The sequence below is a fragment of the Phasianus colchicus genome, chromosome 1, assembly GCF_987193195.1.
Source record: "Phasianus colchicus chromosome 1, bPhaCol1.hap1.1, whole genome shotgun sequence".
Lineage (NCBI taxonomy): Eukaryota > Metazoa > Chordata > Aves > Galliformes > Phasianidae > Phasianus > Phasianus colchicus.
The window spans coordinates 197,073,076-197,093,374 of NC_143436.1; the positions used below are offsets into that span (position 1 = coordinate 197,073,076).

A 20,299-nucleotide genomic window follows, 5' to 3' on the forward strand; every position below is an offset into this window, starting at 1 on the left:
TGGAAGTGGCTCATAATGATCTTCAAAGCCAACTCCTAAGAAATCTCCACGTTTCTTCTGTCCTTACTCCAGCAGCAGCCAGAGGAGGTAATTTATGTGTATTTTCTTCTATTTTTTTCCCTTTTATCTTTGGTTTGCAGACAGAAGCTGGCTGCCTGTGCTTCCCAGGAAATCTGCTATGTGTTATCAGGGGGTTTTGCCAAACCTTTCCTAAAAAGTATTCAGGAAGTGATGACTCTAAGCTCGCTGTGCTCACCTTGGGGGGAAGAAAGGCTGGAAGCAGGTAGGGTCGGTGCCTTGGAGCTCTAGAGGATAAGCACTACAGAAGGAGGAATTATTAAAGGCTGTGAGCACCCAGATTGGTAACCTACTGCTGTGGTGAGCTGATGGAGAGAAGGGTTGGAGTTTGATGCGGGTTTCTGGATCAACAGATGAAGGGGAGAGGAGGAAGGTGCAGCCCACTGTGTTGCTCTCTGTGCTGGGAAAGCTGATCAGAGACTTAGGAGCTGTGGCTGTTGCCAGAATGGCAAGAATAATGACTTCAGGTCCTGCGCTTTAGATTAAGGCATGTTCACCTTGACTGCTTTCTTCACGATTTTTCTCTGAATTCCTCCTCGGATGTTCAGCTGTGCTGGTGTTTCCATGACGATCACCCAGGTTTTGGCACTCGGAGCAGAAGCTCAATGCATCTGTTGCCTCCTGATGTACCCGAGGTACTGCAGTGCAGGTTTGCTGAACATACGACTGCTGTGTGGGTTTTCCTGGGTTTAGAAAATGCCTTAAGAGCTCTGTTTTGTCCACTGGCAAAACAGTTATGTATGCAGAATCATAGAGTGGTGCACAGAATAATTGCTTTGTGCAGACGTCCTGGTTAGCATGTGTTACACAAGGGCAAGGTGGTCGAGTTATGGCTCGTGGGCAACCGAAAGTGGTGGCTGAAAAGCAATGCAAGGTGTCTGAAATGTGCATATATAGGATGGGCAATGTGGGGAATATCTAACACTTGCAACGCCTCTCTCCTTCTTCAAAGCATTGAGAGCTGCTTGTGTAGCTGCAAGACAGTATAAATTAGTTATCAAAGCATTCCTAATGAATTGGGTGTTCGCTGTTGAGTCTTATTCCCTTCAAATAAAATGATTCAAGATGGTCCATCTGCTTGGAAACATCACGTGTCTCTGAGCCGAGGCTTCTGATGGCTTTCTTTTTTTCTTGTTTCTTTTGTAAAATGATGAAGCTGTGAGAAGAATGAGGAGCTGTGATCCGTCGACGTAATGGATTGCTGTGCTGTGTCTGTGATACATGAATTAATTCATTTCAGAGTGAAATACTCTTGTAATTCCCACTTGGCAGGAGTTGTGAAATGACCTGAGCAGATGAGCTGAGCCACATTGGTGTGATATATCTGTGGGCTTCAGAGCTGAGACTTTGCTGTGTCTTCAGTGCTAATCCCCTGCTGGCCAAAGGTCACAAAAATTGCTTGCCTTGCTGAAAGCTGCTGTTAGAGGAAAGGTGGATTTGCCCTTTTAGGTACAATTTCAATTTGCTAACGCTCGTGACTGTAGGACCAAAGATGTGAGTGCTTTTGATGAAAGATGCTCTTTCATGCCTGTTTGATTCTGCATTGGTCCCTAAGGCATTGGATGGTGGTTTCTGCACCAGCATATGACCAATGATCCAGAGCTGAATCTCCATGAATTAATACATCAAATAATGTTGGAGTGATGGGCTAAATGCAAGAAAATCCAATTTTTGGATTAAATATTGATATATTTTTTTAATTGTTTCTCTCCAATGCTTGCAGTCAAAATCAAAACACTCCTGCTCTCAGCACTTGAACATCCTTTAAATACACCCTTTGAGCTTTTCATTATTACAGGAAGGCTGTAATGTGATGGAGGGATGGGGTCAGGATGCTCCTGGCTGCACGTGGCTGTATCACCCTGCCCACACTGCAGAGTCTTCTGCTGAACTCCCTTGGTTTTGTCCTCCTTGCAGTTGCATTGCCTTGTAGGAATTATGCTGTCTGTGTTTCAGCCTCACTGCCCCATGAAAGCAGTTTCCCTTTGCTCTGGGAGATACCCAGGTATCAGGAATGATGCAGACCTCTCTTGGCACCGCTCTCCTGGCATCAAGAGCTCTCCCAGGAGCGTGGACACTATTAATGTGCTGCCTTGGCAGTGTTGTAGGTTTCAGCTGCTGAAATGTGTTAAAAGCTTCATCAGCAGTGGAAATGTTTTGTGAAGGAGTGAGACTTCTTTTAGTCTGGATAGATGGAAGTGCCCTGGTTGGCTGCATGGAGCAGAGAGGTGTCCTGGTGACAAGTTACGGTACCGGATGATTCTGAGTTGGATGGGACCCAGAGGGATCATGGAATCCAACCCCTGGCCCCACAAAGGACCATCCTGAATTCAAGCCCTGTGTCTGACAGCATTGTTCAAATGCTCCTTAAACTCTGGCATGACAGAATCATAGTAGCTGGGACTCGGAAACTGTTCTCAACCCACTTGAGCTTGCTTATTGTTGGGACCTGTATCCTCAGACAGTAAGGCTAGTGCTGAAGCTATTGACAGCTTAGAAAGCTGAACCTGCAGAAGGCCACTACTGGTTGTATCTGTATCATACCATGGATATAAAGCCAGAAAGCTGATATATTTATAACTGACCAAAAGTCCAGTCTGCTGGGCTGCACTGTAAATAGAATCTATTGAATACAGTTCTAGCCTTAATAGATTTAGGTTGTATTTTTCCCCAACGCCACCCTTCAGTGTAAAGGAGTCACCAGTGATTGCAGATATTGTGGCTTCTGTAAATTCCCTGTAAAGTTGTTTACTACTCCAGTAATGCTTGTTTGAAGGATGGTAAATCCAAGCCCCAGAAAAGCAATGGGGTTTGACTTGCTGGCTGGTGCATACTACTGCTGTCAGGGTGAGGGTGTTTCACTAATGCTAATTCTCAGGCTTAGTCCCCATGCGAGCAAAATGCTGGTGGGAGGGAGTCTATAAAACCCACTGGCTGTGTGTCTGACTTTGGATTATGGGGTAAGATTGAGTGATTAATGTGCCCTATGATTTATAATGCTTTATTGGTGTCCGAGGTTTTTACTGCACAGAATCTTGCAAAATGTGTTCCAGGCTATGGATGGCCAGCACTGAGCTGGAGCTGCAGCTGGAGACAGGGGGCAGCAAGGCAGGGGGGAGATATGGGAAAAGAAATAGGGAAGGGGGATCTTTGAGACCTGATTTCTTGCATCAAACCCTATGCTTTGCTAACAAGAGCTGGTGGCTGTACAGTTGGGGTTTTACCAGGGCTTTTCTCTGATATCCTTTCTGTCTAGAGGCAGTGATGTGCAGCCAATCTTGCAAAATGCTCACCTGTTGGAAGGATTCTAGCTGAGAGGTGAGGTTGTGTGCTCAACCAGCACATTGCTTTGTATGGGAGAACTTCCTCAGCTGTTCCTGTAAGTGTCTGTCCTGAGACAGCAGCAAGAGCACTGCACTGGGTGAAATCACACACTTTGTGTTTTGCTATTGAGCTAATGCTCAATAGAATCATTAAGGATGGAAAAGACCTCTAAGATCATCTAGTCCAACCACTGACTCGTTACCACCGTGCCCGATCTGGCTGTGGGATTCAGCAGGCTTGTGCTTTGCTATGGAAGCTGATGAGGCCAAATGATGGCATGTCAGTTCCCTTCAATGCACGTTTCACTTTTCTTTGTGACTCTTCTTCTTTGCATAAGCAAATAATTCACTATTCCCATGCAACACCTGTGAAAGGACTGGGGAACTCCAGCACTTGCAGCGAGGAAGGTAGAGTATTTACTGAAGGCTTTCTAAAAGCAGGAAGAAGTGTCATTTTTATTCTTGCTTTCCAAAAGAACTAGATATATTTTCCCTCTCAGCTGTGTAGCTGCCACCAGTGCTAGATTTAAGCTTTTAAAATTGAACTGGAAATACCTTTTTCAAAAGAAGCAATGGGAATGATACTCCTGCCAGCGTAATGATGGATACTCCTGCCAGCGTAAGCCTTGTTGTCTGTAGCTGCACTATCATAGGTTGATTGGCTGCATCACCATTTACATGGATATTTTGTCCCTTCTCATGAAGACAGCAAGTGCTGTAAGTGAAATGTGAGTAGAATCGTGGAAGGTTGACTGGTTGGCCTGTTTTGTGTGAAGCCCTATCTGATCTCAGCAGGGATGGCAACAAATCAGGGTTCTTTTCTAGAAGACCCAGTCTTATCCTTATCCAGAGGGAAGCAAGGATGACTTTGCTGCCTTTCAGTTGAACTCAAGTGATCTCCTTTATTTTTTGGCTTTGAACTTGCTGGCCTACCAATCACCAAATCTCTTCTCCCAGTGCCTTTTCCTGATTCCCAGGTGTCCTGGAAGAGATCCAAGGACAGAGCATAGAAAGGAGAAAAAAACTCTGCCGTGTGTCCTTGCTGGGTGGCTGAATGTTTGTGTATTAGCTGAGAAAAGAGGTTTTGTTTTTTCACCTCACGTAGGAAAAAAACCCAACTTTATTTGCGTCTTATAAAATTACTTCAGTGAAATCTGATCAGGGATGCCTGCGGGTCCACAAAAATTAACCAGATGAGAAAGAAACCTGGCACCAATGTGAAGAATGAGTGGAATGGAGGAAATTAAAGGAGTGGGATTAGCTTCTGTTGGATTTTCCCTTGCTAAGCATGTGCTGAACCACAGAATGGCTTGGGTTGGAAGAGACCTCAAGGATCATAAAGCTCCAACTCCCCTGATGTAAGCAGGGCTGCCAACTTCCATATCTAATACCAGACCAGGCTGCCCAGGGCCCCATCCAACCTGGCCTTGATGTGTTGAATGATGGGACGAGTGGAGGTCGTGAGATTAGATGGGGACTCCTGCACACGTTCCCCTTCTTCCTGCTGCTGCGTGAAATGCTGATGGGAGCTAAGGCTGCGTTCCCATTGGGGGTTGCTGGTGACAGTGCATTAGATATTTGTAAGAACAGTTGACTTTTGGCTCTGCTTTTGTGTTTGTTTTAAATGGCTGTGGGGTAGCAGCCTTCAGGGGAGGTGAAGAAAGAAGGTCAAGGGATTGTAGTGCTGAAGAGGTTGAGCTTCCAGTGAAGCTGTGAGTGGAGAAGGGGATGGTGGTGTCCTCCAGCTATAGCTTGACTTCAAGGCAAATATGATGTCCGTGGTATGTGTGTGTTTGGGTCTGAGTGCTCCACGAGGGAGGCAATGCTTCACCAGCAGGAAAAAAGACACAGTGATGGAGAGCCCAATCCGAGGTGATGGGGCACGTGTGGATGGTGGGCACTGCTGTGCACTGCAGCTCGCTGGGCTGTGCTGCAGCGTGTTGCCAAGATTAAGGTGAGAAGGCTTCAACTGAGGCTGCCCAATTACAACTAATTTCTCTGCCCGAAAGCACGCACTGTCCTTCAGCCTCATCCCTCTGGTGCCAGATTAATGAAGAATTGAGAAGAAAAAGCTTGGGAAGAGTAATCTCCCAGTGGAACAAACAAAGCAGTTCCTTTTGAAGAGCTGCTGCCATGCTGTGTACTAATGAAGGGTAAAAAGTGTCTGTAGAATGAGAAAAAAAGAGAGCTATGGCAATATTCTCACCTCTCTTTTAATAAAAGTGCTGTATCTCTGCTGTTGATAACTGACTTGGAGGCAGGGTAGGCTGAGGACTTGGGGTATTCTTGTGCACTATTTTCATAACTGATCTCATTTTATATGTACAGATGCAGAAAATGAGCATCTGGGAAGAGTGGGGAGAGGAGAATGGAGCTATGAATGGGGCTAAGAAATCTGTTCTCTCTGGCTTGGCACCTGGGCCATGACCAAAAACCCAGTTTATACCCAATAGCACAGTGTAGGCATACACCCAACCACTCCAGGTTCTATACCCAAAGCATCACTAGCTTTTCAACCTCCTATCCGGTGTGTAATCTGGATCTGGGAAACCTCCTTGGAAAAGATCTTGTGGTTTCCTGGAAAGCTTCCACATCTTGGCACTTTTTTGGAAGGTCGTACTGAAAAATCCCAGTGTGCTGTTTTCTTTTGAGCTGACTTCTCTGAAAATTAAGTTTCTTGGCAGTTGAGTGTGCAGCTCTCCTCAAAAATAATGTATGTAGCTCTAAATGAGGCACATCTCACCACATCTAAAGGCAAGTTGTAACTGCGTTGTGTTACAGTCGTGTGCGGATTTGTTCGAGGTGAGCTTGCAGATTCTGGTGCTGTGTTCTGAGTGCTTTTTAGGGGTTTTGATGCTATCTTGCAAATTACCACCATCCCATATGGTTTGGCCTTTTGGGGAGAGGGTCAAGCATTGGAATGGAGAACTGGTGGAATTCCCGGAGGTGTTCCAGCACCATGGAGGTGTGGCACTGAGGAACATGGCCAGCAGGTATGGTGAGATGGGTTGGGGTTGGGGGCTTTTCCAACCTTCATGATTTGAATTTTGAATGGAGTTGCATGTCCTCAGTGACCTTAAGAAATACTGCAGAAGCAGTTTGCATGGGCAGGCATGATTTTTGCTTGAATAGATTCTTAGCAATTCTTTGCAAAAGTGGATTACAAAAGTCTGTGTCTCCTTATTTTACTGCTATCTAGGATCCTCAGTCTCCAAGATCACAGAATATCTTTTGGGAAAGCATGTCTGGAAACCATGCTTAGCAATAACACAGTATTCAGCTAAGGTGATGACATTCAGTGGCATTTCTTGTACAGAAGTCGAGCTAGATGATTTAATGGCCCCTTTGGTTTTTAAAATGTGTACATGCTTTATTTTGTGATGTAAAAAGCTTCTAAATTGAGGGCAGAGGTTAGCTTGCCAAATACATCGCAGCTGTTCATCCTAATTTGGAAGGGGAGGCTGCGAGAAATTCTGTAACAGGAAGGCTTGGAAGCTAGAATGCTTTTGCATATTAATATCTTTCTGCCTTTAATACAGATGTTCACATTCATGCCTCCTGTTCTGGGAGTCTGGCCAAGTTTCTGCACAGAGTAACTGCACACAGCTCCAGGTCCTGTCCTTCACCCCAACATCATCCCAGAACAGGTACAGCCTGAGATTAATTTCCCATTTGGAGTTTCCAATCCGTTTATGAATAAATGAAACACGTGGCTGGCTTTTGCGTGAAGGGGGAAGATGGAGCTTATTTCCCCCACAGGGCAATTGCTCTTTGCAGTTTGCAAACTCGTCCCGTTGAATTAAGAAGTCACCACAAACGGAAACTCCTGGCCTTGCGTGGGTTGTCTCAGCGACGGTTGTTCAGGGGATTTATTCTGACGGTTGGGGCTGTGGCTTCTTCCATCTCTACCAGGAAAAGTACAGCGTGGTTTTGTCTCTGATGTTGTGTTTTTTGCATATCTTACGTGCGTTTGGTCCCAGTTACGGTGGCTGTATCATTTAGGACCAGGGAAAACATCTTCTCTTCCCAATCTGCGTGCTCTGTCCCATGCTTTCAGGAAACTGCAATTTGGATACAGCAAAACATTCAGATGACTGCAAAATTTCCATACTGTGGGAGTTCAGTGATGTTTAGCATGAGATTTTTCCTGAATGTCCATGATGCCTCATTTGAATTGATTTTATGACTTCTCTCCCACCAAGTTTTGGTTTTGGTTGGAAAAGACCTCTAGGATTGTCAGGTCCAGCCATGAACCCATCCCCAGATGAATTATAGAATCACTGAGGTTGGAAAAGACCTCTAAGATATGCCTTCTTTGAATCCCCATCAGGTCACAGGAGAGATCCAGCCATAGCCAGCCACACCAGTCTTCTTGGTTGCATGGTGAAGCCAAGAAAGCCCTCCAGAATAATAATGCAGGCAACCAGATTCTGATCTGCAGCCAAGGCAGTGAGAGGCACCCCTTGAGCAAAGGTTAGCTGAAGCTAGAAAGCTCACAGCAAAGATGGGTTATAATGATGGGTTTGGGGTTGTTCTTGTGAGCTTTTTTTCAATGGATGTTGAGTTTTCTCAATGAATACTGAGCAAATACCCAGAGTATCTGCCAGAGTAGCTGCCACACCAGCTCTGCCTCCCGACCCCAAGGTCTGTGCATCTGGATTTGTGTATAAGGGTGTGTGAAATATTGATAGTACAAGATGCTGCTAACCTCAGAGCTTAGCTGGAGCTTCTGCAGCCTCATTGATGCTGGGCTCTGCTAGCAGACACTCCTGTTGCAATGCTGTGCTGTGCCATTTGTTGCAAGTTTCCCGAGCTGCCATCTGCAATTCAATACTCATCCCAATAAATCTGGGCAGGGAGGGAAACATTGCTGTGCAAGAAGGACCAAACTGACTAATGAAGGTTAATCCTTGGCCTGTAGGAATGTCCTCTGCATAATTCTGCAAACAAGATCAAGCTGGCTGCACTCCAGCAGAGCACAGCCCATTCTCTTCCTTGGTTTGCCATTGTGATGGAGAAGCATGGCAGCCCACAACTGTCTGATTTAAGACTTTGTTTGTGCTCTGCTGTCCTGCACTGGTTTCCAATGCTTTCAGGTGTCATTGGGGTGAGGGTGAAATGAAGCCATGCACCAGATGAGCAAAGCTGGGTTGGTTTCTGGCAGCACTGTGGTTAGGGTGGAAGAACTTAAAGTTATGTGAAGATGTGGCTTTCCTGGCATTTGTCTGGGGTGAATCACAAAACAGTTGAGAAGTCTGCCAGCTAGTCACTGTGCAGACAGCCTGGCTGCTTGTGGGGTCTCTGCAGCGATCCCGATATCCTCAGCACTGAGGTGATCAACTTGAACACCAGAAGTGCTTGTGTTCTTATGAGCTGGGGACCTGTTTGTTAACTCATTGGCTTGCTTGAAAAAATAAACAGATGAGCAAAGCTTAAAAATTCACAGTTTATTCACTGGTGACCGTGTGTAGAATCATAGAGTCATTAAGGTTGGAGAAGACCACTCAGATCATGTAGTCCAACTGTGCAGTTGAAGTAGGATTTGTCTGCCTTTCTGTCTCCACTTCCTCTTGAAAATTTATAAATCTTGAATTTAGGGGTATTTGAATACAGGCTCAAACTCCTTCTCCTGGTTGTTTCTAGGAGATCTACTGCTGGGCTCCTAAGGGTGATTTCAAGGGTGTAAGTGACAGTTGGAGATGTGCAAGGAGAAGCTGTGCTTGTCTGTGACTGGAGGTTTTAATGGGCTTTTGAGTGACTGATATTTGTAGTTCATCTCAAGCTTGAAAATGTTCATCTCTTCATGCCACCTCTACAATGAGCTGTTAGTGGAGGAGAAATGATGAATTGGTCTGAACCCATCGTTTACCATCTCCTTGACATGTGGTTCTGAGCCTTTATTTGGCAGCATGCATATTTGCACATGACATCAGCCAGACCTTGAGAATCAACTGACTTCGTTGCAGTCAAAAGAGGCACTTTTTCAGGAACAGTTATGGGAGGGGAGAGAAAATAAAAGCATGAAACTTAGCTTTGTTTGAAGTCTACTCAACTTTGGACCATTCTGCCTGTTGAAGGTTCAGTCATTAGTGGTTGACTTGTGTGCTTTCCTGAAGCTTGCTGACCATTTGTTGAGCTGAAGCTTTGTTTCAGGTGGCAAAAAGCAGGGCCTGCTACTCTCAGGTGAAAGTTGTGTGGTTATTCAAGTTTCTTTCTATGTGCCAAAGGCTGCTCACACTTAAAGGAGTGCAGCTCTGACATCTTTGCTTTGTCTCCTGGGTGGGTAGGGACCATGGTGCAGTAGCTGTTGATACGAAGGTGATGTGGATGGAAGCGTGGTGCTTTTAACCTCAAACTGTGCAAAAGCCTTCCTCCTGAACTGAAATTCCCAAAGTCCTAAAACTCATCTCAGCAGGGTCAAACCAGTGGGATGTTTAGCAAAGGGAGATCACGTGAAGCTGGGCTTCTCTCCACCTTACCCAGGAGAAAGATTCATAGGATCCCAGAAGGGCTTAGATTGGAAATCAGACTGAAAGCAGCCCTTCTGGTCATGGTGCTTAGGGCGTTGCTTTTTTGGTGTTGTGCAAGAGTCTGGTGGCACCAGCCCTGTCACAAGGCTGAACGCTGCGGGTTAACGGTGGAGGAAGAGCATGCATTGACTTTTCCAGTTGCCCAGACTGCTGGTTTCACCGCAAAGCTGTTTCATTTGCTAGCTGTTGTCTTTTGTGGTCTATTTTGTGTTGGTTTTCTTTCTTGTTTTCTTTTTTTTTTTTTTTGGTTCAGCTACGCTGGCCTCTCTGAAAAAGCAAACCACCTCCTGGTTCCTCTAATTCAATGCATGCTGCTGCTATGCCTTGCTTAGGGTTTGCTTAACAAGCCTAGCTTGTAACCACTTACACCACCGCAGAGCTTGAGCAAACCACACTGTTGTGAGCTGTGCTGTGCTGGAAGGTCAAGAGCTTGAAGCTGAGTGGGGTGTGGTGGGGTTGGTTTTAGCTGAATGATATCTGAAAAGGATATCTCATTTCATTGCTTCTCTTCTTGAGGTCGATGAGAATTAGTGTGCGTGTTTGCAAGGGTTATTAGCAGGGCAGCCAGGTCTGAATGAACACTTTTATTGCATTTGTCTGCTGCCATCTGGGGTTCCTGCTTCTTCAGCAAGAAGTGAATAATAAATGGCAGAATGCAAAATGAAACCAGTCTGGACGCTGTTCTTAATGCACTTCAGTGCTGGCTAAGTGTGGCACTGCTGTGGCTATAATGGGCTGTTGTATGACACACAGACCCCAGCACCTACATTATAGCTGTGATGGTTGACTTCTTAACATTCAGCCTTTGAGACGTAAAAAAAATAAAATCAATCCTGCGAGCAGAGCTTCTTCCCTCTTTCCAGATGGACGCCGGCTTTGGGTACTCAGCTGCTGCTGAAGCCTGTGCCTTCATTTGGTTTCCCTCCGGCAGTGCACTGAACCCACTGAAATCTCTTACAGGCAAAAAGAAGTAAATCCCTTCCATATGTCAAGTATTAGAAAAGCACATGATTTTTTTGACTTGCACAAAGCGCCCCGTTGTCTGACAGATATGGAGACAAGTGCACTCTTGTTTCTGGGAAGCTGAGCCCTGACCTTATACTGGTAAGTCTGACATGTCACTGTCTGCTGTTTCAGATGGTCTCTGTTCACATTAACTGGGCATGTGGAGGCTGGGCAGGGCTCTGATTTTATCGATTTTCCCCTTAAAAGAGAGAGACTTCAGTATTCTCTGCTCTAAATCTCTTACTGTAGTCTTTCAGGTCCCCCAAAGACAGGGGAGAAAGCATTTTGTGTGTTAGCTTGTTCAGTGGCTTTTGTTAACAGATGTCTTTGCCCTCTGGATTGCCCTGGACTAATAAATCTGTGATCGATGGGGCAATGCCTCATGAGGCCAAGTGCAAATGCACAGAACTTGCCAATTGAGTCAGACCACAGTTTACGTTGCCCGGCATCCTGTCTCTGCAGGGGCCCAGAAATGAGTGCTTGAGAGGGGCAGCAGTCTTTCTATTTGTGCTCTGTGCTCCTTTCTTCTCTCTCTTGACCCCTAGCAAGTGGCAGCTGTGTGCAGAATGTAGTGTTGCTTGTGCTCAACTGGAGGGGTGTTGTGCCAACAGCTTGCTCCAGAATTGATGTGACAGGAAAATGCATCATGGTCTGAAAAATGGTTGTTGGATCCCTTGGAGGGGTCCCTGGGAAAGTGGGAGCCTGCCTTTATCTAGACTGGGATCTTCATAAGACGACTGCAGTGCTTGCAGTGAGGGATGCTGCCCAGTGATGAATAATGGGGGGAAGCATGAACCTTGTTGTCTGTGGGTGTCTTTTTCTTCCCACTGCAGTGCATGGTCAGTTTGGCCAAGAGGAAGGTGAGAAGGAGGTAGACAGGGACTTAGGTGGGAAAGGGAGGAATAAATGGGGTGGGAAAGTTCAGACAGAGCTGCAGGAGGTGCTGGCAGAGGAGATGCATCTCGTGCTCTCAGTGGTCCCACATTCTGGGATCTTTGTCACTGTTTTTTTTTAGTCCCATCAGCTCCCATCAGCATTTCACACAACAGCAGGGAAAAAGGGGGACATGTGCAGGAGTCCCCATCTCATCTCACAACTTCCACTTGTCCCATCATTCAAGCACATCAAGGCCAGGTTGGATGGGGCTCTGGGCAGCCTGGTCTGGTATTCGATATGGAGGTTGGCAGCCCCTGCCTGCAGCAGAGAAGTTGGAGCTTCATGAGGTCTCTTCCACCCCAAGATGTATAGAGAGGATGCAACTTGCCTGGTACTGTCATTTTACGAGGAGTAAGAGCAGCCCAAGGGTGGGAAACACAACAAAACACCCAGGATATACAAAAGAAGGACTGAAATTTCATAGAATCATTGAGGTTGGAAAAGACTACAAAGATCATCCAGTCCAACTCAACCTGTCACCACTGTGCTTACAAAACATATCTCAGTGTCACACCCTCCGTTTGTGTGGGGGGTGATGAGAAACTTGCTTGGCTGTTGTGCATCAAGACAAGTAAGTCTCGTTTTGGACTCTCATTTGAGCTAACAAATCACAAAAGGATGGAGGAGATGAAGAGCTACCAGCTGTGCACATACAGCTGACCATCAGCCTTTCAGTGAGCAATTCCTCTGAAAACTGGGCAATTGGAGTGTCTGGAGTAGGAACCCACTTATGTATACAGCTATTTTCACATACTTGTTAATCTAGGATATTGTTCTGCTGCTCTGAGCCTCTCTGTGTGCAGTGTGACTTGGGCAGGGGTGTTACCTTCATGGCAATAGAAATAAATTCAAGGTCATCACCTCCTGATGATTTTTGCTGGAGTTGTGCTGTTGCTCTGTAAAGACTTATGTTTTCAATAAAGCTTTTAGTTTCCTCAGGGATGCTGTGTTGGATACCAGCTTCATAATACTGCCTAATTAGGCCTGAGTGGAGTAAAGCACTGTCTTCCAGCTTCCCATTCAAGTATAGCTTGGGCTAATTATTTTGCATCTTGGTTGCTTGGGAGCGTGAGCTGGGCACCCAAAATGCAGGTGACCTCATCCAAATCACTGCTCTTCCTTCATGTCTGGCCTAGAACCAAGGTTGGAAAAGTCCTCCTAAATACCCAACCCCTGCCCACCCCCACCATACCCATTGGCCTTGTCCCTCACTACCACCATTTCCACGGTTCCAGAACACCTCCAGGGATGGTGACTTCCCCACGTTCCTGGGCAGCCTGTGCCCGACCACTCTTTTAGGAATAAATTTCTCATACTACCCAACCTGATGTGCTTGGTGTCTTGGGACTATATGCACTTTCTTGTTGGATTATACAAGTGTAGAAGAAAACTGCTGCTGCTTTCATTTTGATTCACAGAATCACAGAATGGTAGAATGGTTTGGGTTGGAAGGGACCTTGAAGCTCACCCACTGCCAACCCCCTGCTGTAGGCAGGGACACCTCCCATAGCCCAGGTTGCTCACAGCCCCATCCAGCCTGGCTTTCAGTGCTTCCAAGCAGGGATTCCTAAGGAATGTAATGGCAGGACGAGCGTGATGCCCGTGTTTTGTAGGAGGGTGCCATGACACTTATGTGATGGTATATGTTGATGCCAGGGCATGATCAATGTAGACACCAGGAGGTTCTGAATGTTTGTAGGCATGGTTTCGATGGAAGTGCTGGTTGATGATGGTTACAGCTTGGATCATGATGCGAGTTTGGTTCCTAAGAGGCTGGTGGGGTAAATACAAACAAAAGGAGAGAGATGAGCACTGACTGCTGGCCTGGCTCATCTCTGTAATTAATGCTTGCACAAGAAACATCACAAGGTGCTGTTTCTCTACTATCCAGCATGTTATGGTAGGACTTGACTCCTCCAAGGTCTTTCTGGTGGAGTACACATTCCCTTAGAAGTAACAAACTTGATGGATTTTTCTCTATTTTCAGTTCTCTGTTGCTGACTCTCTCAGCAGTTTCCCTTTAAAACTCACAGCCAACCTGGGAAACGCTCAGATATTTCTTCCTTCTCTGTCTTCCCTGGCTGGCTGGGATGGGGCTGTGAGCAACTCCCTGCTCAGTAATTCAATGGGTGTTCTCACTGGGTTCAGTTTCATCAGTTCCTCTCTGGGAGCCTGTCACTGTTTCCACAATAAACTGTGATATTTATGGGCGGTAGATAAATCTGTGGGTTTTCCTTTGTGTATGGCAAGCAGAGATTTGGGAGGGATTTCATATATTCAGTTGTTTGTATCAGAGCTGGAGGAAAAAGTTACTTCTGTCCAATGTGGTTGGTTTTTATTATTACTTCAATAAAAGTTAGAAATTATTTTCCTTTTTTTTTTTTTTTCTTGGACCACTTACGATCGTGGAATGTGGGAATGCGTTTGAGAGAGAGTATTTCTGAAGTTAGCTGATTTTCACCAGCACTTGTTTGGAAATTTGGGTTTGTCAGTGCAGCCAGTTTTATTGCTGGTGTTATGGTGAGAGATTTTTGTGACAGGAACAGCCTGCCCTTTGCAAACATATTAAACCAAATGGGAGGTGACCTGGTATTTCCTACAAAAAGGGAGCTGAGAAAAATAAATAAAAATAGTCCCTCTGCCCACCTGGGGCTAAAGTGACAGCAGACACCACTGAGGCAACCCATGCTTCCATGCCAGCATCCTCCTGGGTTAACCTTTGCTAACCATGTGGCCCACGTCTCTCCTCCCACCCAGGAGTCAGGAAGGGTTTTGCATGGGAGGGGTGTGGATAGTCTTATTGCCCTTCTCCAGAAACCACAGTTTATGGACCCAGCAGCATCCAGACACAACAAAGCCAAGCATCTCTTGTGTAAATACCTGCATTTGCTGTGCAGCCGTCCCATGTCTGGGGAGAGGACTGGGGGAAGGGTTGATTTTATCTGGGTGAGCTGGTCCTCTCCCAAGCAGTTCCCTCCTTGTTGCTCTAATTGGGAGCTGAAGCACCCAGCTGGGCTGTGGTGTTAATGAGGACGATGGCCATCAATCTAACGGCATTATCTTTTGGTAGATGAGGAAATGTTGGGTGTGAAGATGTCCTAGATAAACTATTTACCAGCAAGTTGCTGGGTACATGTAAAGGCTTTAATCGTGTTCATTAGGAATAATTGGTGAATGGATTGATGTGTAGGTTCAGTACTTGCTTTCGCAGGTGTTAGATTTGCAATAGTTCTTAATTAAGAAGAAAATGGGTAATCACAAAGCATTTTTCCTTCCCTCCCCCTTCTTCTCTTCAAAGTTTTCCTTTCCCCTTTTACTTTCCTCCCTTCATGCAGATTTGGAATATGGTCCTGCTCCAATCTCAGACCTGCTGAAGAACATTGTTCAGCAAAGCAGGACTGAACTAATCAAAACTTGGTGGGAAACTGGTGGAAAAAGGAGCTGGGAGGTGGGTTCTGGTCCCAGCCCTGCACTGTGCATCTTTGCAAAAACCCTTCCTAAACTGAGAGTGTGCAGTGATGGAGCTGTACCTACAAGCTGGTTCATTTGGGGTCAGAGGGGGATTTCCCTTAGGACTCTATACAAGTGCTTCATCTCCAGTGATACATTTGTGCCGAGAAAAAGGGATTGGAATTCAGCCCTGTGTGACATGTTCATCCGCCAGCCAATTGACAGCCTTATAAATCAGGTCCTTTTACTGCAGTGCTGCCCGGATCTCCAGCCCAGGGTCCATCCTTTGGCTGTGGTGGTGCCATACAGGAGTGCAGCTCAGATGGATGTGCCCTCTCCCATGGTAGGCAGATGGAAGGTGAGCAGCAAATCTTGAAGGGACCACTGAAGGAGTTACAGCCTGGACCACAGTGCAGGACACGAAGCTCAACTCATCATCTTCTTCATCTTCTTGTCCACCCAGGACTTCTTTTGAGTAGGATTGTGGATGTTAAAGGGATACCAATGCATAGCATTTGCCTCTACCCACAGCCTAGAGGTGTGGGGGAGCAGTGATGCAGTGAATTTATTCCATTTTCATCTTATTAAGATTTGATCTTGGGCATAAGATAATCCTGTTCTCATCAACAACCATATTATGTCATCATCGTTGGATGCAGGCAAGCACCTGCATTCGGTGTTTTCTTACAAGACAAATTCTACATCTGACTTTCTGATTGGGTTTGGGACCTCTGTGCCTTGTTTTTTTGCAGTGGTTATTAGCCAGGCTATTGCATAGTCAGGACCTTGCTTCTCCAAGGGAATCTGGGGATATCTGTGCTACTTGAAGAACAACTGTGTTGTCCCTGCCTCCCTCCAATGTGTTACAAATGAGCAGAAGAATTGTTAACAACAAGGTAACTTGCATCACAGAGCTTGCATTGTCTGATGGAGCCTGAGTTGAGGAACCAGCTGATTTTACAGTGGATTTATTGATATGAAATGCAAACTCATCTGGTTCAACAGTTTTTCCCAAATCAATGTGTCCTTTAAGGCTGTTGGGTTCCCTTAGGTCAGCAGAGCAGCAGTGATGTTGGGCTGGAGAGGTGCCAGTCAGCTCGAAAACATCTCTCCTCTGCTTGGATGTGTCCGAGCTGTTCTATTTCAGCAAGTAGATGGATTGGTGTGAAACACAATCACCTGGGAGTCTTTGCTGAGCATGTTCCTGCTTTGGAAGCCAGCCCCACTATGGAGAGCTGCTCCTCTTATTGCTGCCTCTTTTCTGGCTTTTGGAATAAATTAATGGTGAGTTTGCTTTGATGCTTACCAAAAACTTGATCAACTTTCCTGCTCGTTTGCCAAGAGCATCCCCACCCCAGGCTGCAAGGCGCTTCCCCAGGCACTGCTGCCAAAACTTCAGCCTCCTCCGTCTTCCTTGGGGCACAGGGAGCTGCTTGTTTCGTGTGGAGCTTTTCCGAGCTGAGATGTGGAGTGTGAGGGCAGAGCTGAGCATTATACTAATAAAGAGTGATTCAGCACCTTTCATTGTGTTTTGTTGCTGCAGAAGACTGAAACTCATTGAATGAAAAGAATGTGCTTGATTCTGAAATTTTTTTTTTTTTTGCTCATCTTATCTTTCTAAGCAGCCTTGGACTGTTTGTGCTTTTTTGCATTACTATTCTCTTTGTCCTTCATGTATTCTTTTTTTTCTTCTTTTCCCCCAGATTTCAAATTGCAGTAAAAGCCCTGAATGATAGAATCATAGAGTTGGCCCAGGTTAGAAGGGACCTCAAGGATCGTGAATCTCCAGCCCCCCTGCTCATATTCCTTTCTCTGAATGTTTTGAAACAATTCTACATCCATTCAACATGTGTTTTTTTGTTGTTTTGTTTTAGTATGGCTCCATGCATTCTAGCAATATTAGGTGAAACAGATCGTCAGGGTGCTGGGTTTTTTAATCTTGAACCATTGCTAGAGGGACCTGTGCATTGGATGATGGCAAGAGAGAATTCTCACCCCTGCTGACACTGGACACACTTTAATCCATGGGTGCCTTGACCTGCTGTGACACCATAAGGCACTGAGTCAGCTGACAAATGGAGCAAAACAATTATATTTTGCAACAGGGTTAAGGGCTAGAAGTGTTCTCCTCCCTCTCTGTCTAGGTGTGATTCATGAGATAATTCACTGCCTCTGCTCCTGAATTGTTTTCCTTATCTATTATCTCTTGTTCTCCAGCCTGTCATTACTTGCTGCTGTCAGTGGGGATGATGTGAGCTGCCTTAGGGAACGCATTTGCCTTCGTGGCTCTGGCAGTGATGGATGGGTTCACCTCGAGTCAGATGCTGCTGCCACTTCCTTCAAAATGATGCTGAGCAAGCACAAAAGCTGATGGATGGTGGCAATCCATCACTGCAGCTGATGTGGGTTGCAGCAGCCCCGACAGCCTCTGGAGCAGGTTGCTGTTGCTCTGCCTTGCCCTTTGCTTTTGTGCCACACGTAGGCTGTGCTTGGACCTGCTCTGTTTTCAAGAATAGGAGTGACAGAGATGATCAGTGGGCTGGAGCAGCTCTCCTATGAAAAAAAGGCTGAGGGAACTGGGCTTTGTTTAGCTTGGAGAAGAGAAGGCTGCAGGGAGACCTCATTGTGGCCTTCCAATATTTGTCAGGAGGGGGAATGACTGTTTATGAGGGTGGATGGTGATAGGACAAGGGGGAATGGTTTTAAAGTGAGACAGGGGAGGTTCAGGTTGGATATGAGGAGGAAGTTTTTCAGCCAGAGGGTGGGGAGGCACTGGAACAGGTTGCCCAAGGAGGCTGTGGATGCCCCATCCCTGCAGGCATTCAAGGCCAGGCTGGATGTGGCTCTGGGCAGCCTGGTCTGCTGGTTGGCGACCTGCACACAGCAGGGGGTTGGAACTGTGTGAGCATTGTGCTCCTTTGCAACCCAGGCCATTCGATCATTCTATGACAATATAGGACTCACAGCCATCCTGCTTATTGAGGGCTGTCTTGTAAAGCACTGTGAGACATCTTTGGAGATGAAGAACTGTCTTCCTTTCCTCCCCTCAGTCCCTCTGACTTGTTCCCAAGTGTGAACAGCCATCTTACCCTGCACATGCCCTCAGAGCCCATTGCTCTCTTTGGGGAACCTTTGCTTTATGAATGACCCCTACCATTGTACTGCAGGGAAATTTTGGAAAGAACTGCTGGTGTTGACACATAAACTAGTTTATGAGAGCTTAGCATAAAACTGCTTTATGAGCAGCCAGCACTCAACTTCTTATTAGTCCAGTGCCTCTGTGGTTTGAGAACAAATAAAATTTGAAGTTTTAATCACTTGCAACCAATGTTTGAAGCTATTAGAGTGGTAGAAGAGGTTGGAAGGACTGCTAAAGCCTCTGTTATAATTGTCAGCATTGATTGAAGTGTTTCACAAAGGTGTCTTGCAATGGGATGGCCATGCTGAGGACAGTGTCCCTGCTGGGAACAACCCCTTTGAAGCCACATGGTGTCCCCTCCTCTGCCAGGAAATAGCCCCAATCCCTCTCCAAGCTGCTCTGCTAAGTAACATTAGGCTGTTCAAATGCAAACTCTCTTTCAGCTGGATATCTGGTTTTTTTTGTTTGTTTTTTGTTTTGCTGGTGCTTGCAGAGGACAATGAGTTCTTGTACTCCTGTTCCTGATGGTGCTGATTTTAAACCATCGGAGTGAAGAGGAGATTGCATTTTCCCTTGCTTTGATATCTGTAAAGAAAAGAACTAGGTGATATTCACAGTACTTCTCAGAAACAGGCAGAGTGTGTTCCTTCTTCTCAGATATGTTTTTTGTTTTGCTGCTTAAAGCATATGAGCAAATCTTTGAAGACCAACCAGCCCAGGTGCTGCTGGGCAGTAGGTATTGAGAAGGGATAGAAACTCCCAGAAAAAACAACAACAACAACAACAAAAACACCAAAGCAAAACCCACAGATTTCAGGTTGTCACTTCCGTGGTGCACGTTTGTGTTCTCCTTTGGAGCAAACAGAAACCTACCTGAACTCTGCAGCTCATACGTATATCCAGCATCCTTTGTTCTTGTACTAATGAAGCAAGCAGGGAATCGACGTTGGATTTTCCTTGCTCCATTGCACAAAAGACAGAGGCTGGCTCTGGCCAAGTGTATCACAGAGTTATGAAGGTCGGAAAAGACCTATAAAATCCCCATCCCACCCCAACCCACTGTGCCCACTGACCATGTCCCTCAGTGCCACATCCCCATGGCTCTGGAACAGCCCCAGGAACGATGACCCTCCCAACTCTTTGGGCAGCCTGTGCCAGTGCATTGCCACTTTTTTGGAGAAGAAAAAAGGAAAATCTCCTTTTTCCTCCTACTAAACATATGGCTGTGTCATCTGAGAACCGCTTTTGCTTGCCACACAGGTGACCCATGAGACCAAATCATTGTGCGGTGTCTGATGTCCCCCATGGTCTGAGCTTGGCACGCTTGGCTGGTGACACTGTCTGCAACAGCCTTGGAGATGTGTGTGCTGAATGGCATCTATGAGGAATAAACAGCCTGCTGAAATAAGGCCCAACACCTGGCAGAGGAGAGCGTTCATTTTGCAAACAGTATTCAGATCTTTAACAGTTACGTTTTCTTCCTGCTGAAAGGTGTGGAAGTATGGGGGTGGTGACAAAACTGTGCACTTAAGGAAAGCTTGGGAAAGGAAAGAGATTTGGAATCAGGAAAGGACTCTAGATGTGGAGCTGAAAGGGAACATTTACAAGAATCTTCATCTTCAGAATCACATGTCCCTCCTAAGGGTAGAGGGACCCTTAAAGATGCAGTAGAAGCCAATGCATTAAATGCATTCAATTGTCTCCAGAAAATTGGTTCCTAGTGTTGGTTCCTAGGTGTCCTTCGAAGGATGGGAATGATGATGCTTTGTGTAATGGGGGATCTTAGATGGTTCCTCCCAGCTCTCCATCTACAAGCAGCCCATGGTTCAGACTGGGTT

At 46.0% G+C, this 20,299-nt stretch overlaps 1 protein-coding gene across 7 annotated transcripts in view; it reads left to right on the top strand.

The window, feature by feature from the left end:
- The window catches only part of GDPD5 (glycerophosphodiester phosphodiesterase domain containing 5), a 159,168-nt gene that overhangs the window by 67,903 nt on the left and 70,966 nt on the right, over window positions 1-20,299 (top strand). The window contains exon 1 of one of the 7 annotated variants that reach the window (XM_090134286.1): window positions 7,032-7,048. The exons of the other annotated variants lie outside the window; for them this stretch is intronic. The gene's annotated coding sequence lies outside the window, so the exon portion shown is untranslated. Of the gene's footprint in view, window positions 1-7,031; window positions 7,049-20,299 lie in introns of those variants that run through there. 7 annotated transcript variants of the gene reach the window in all.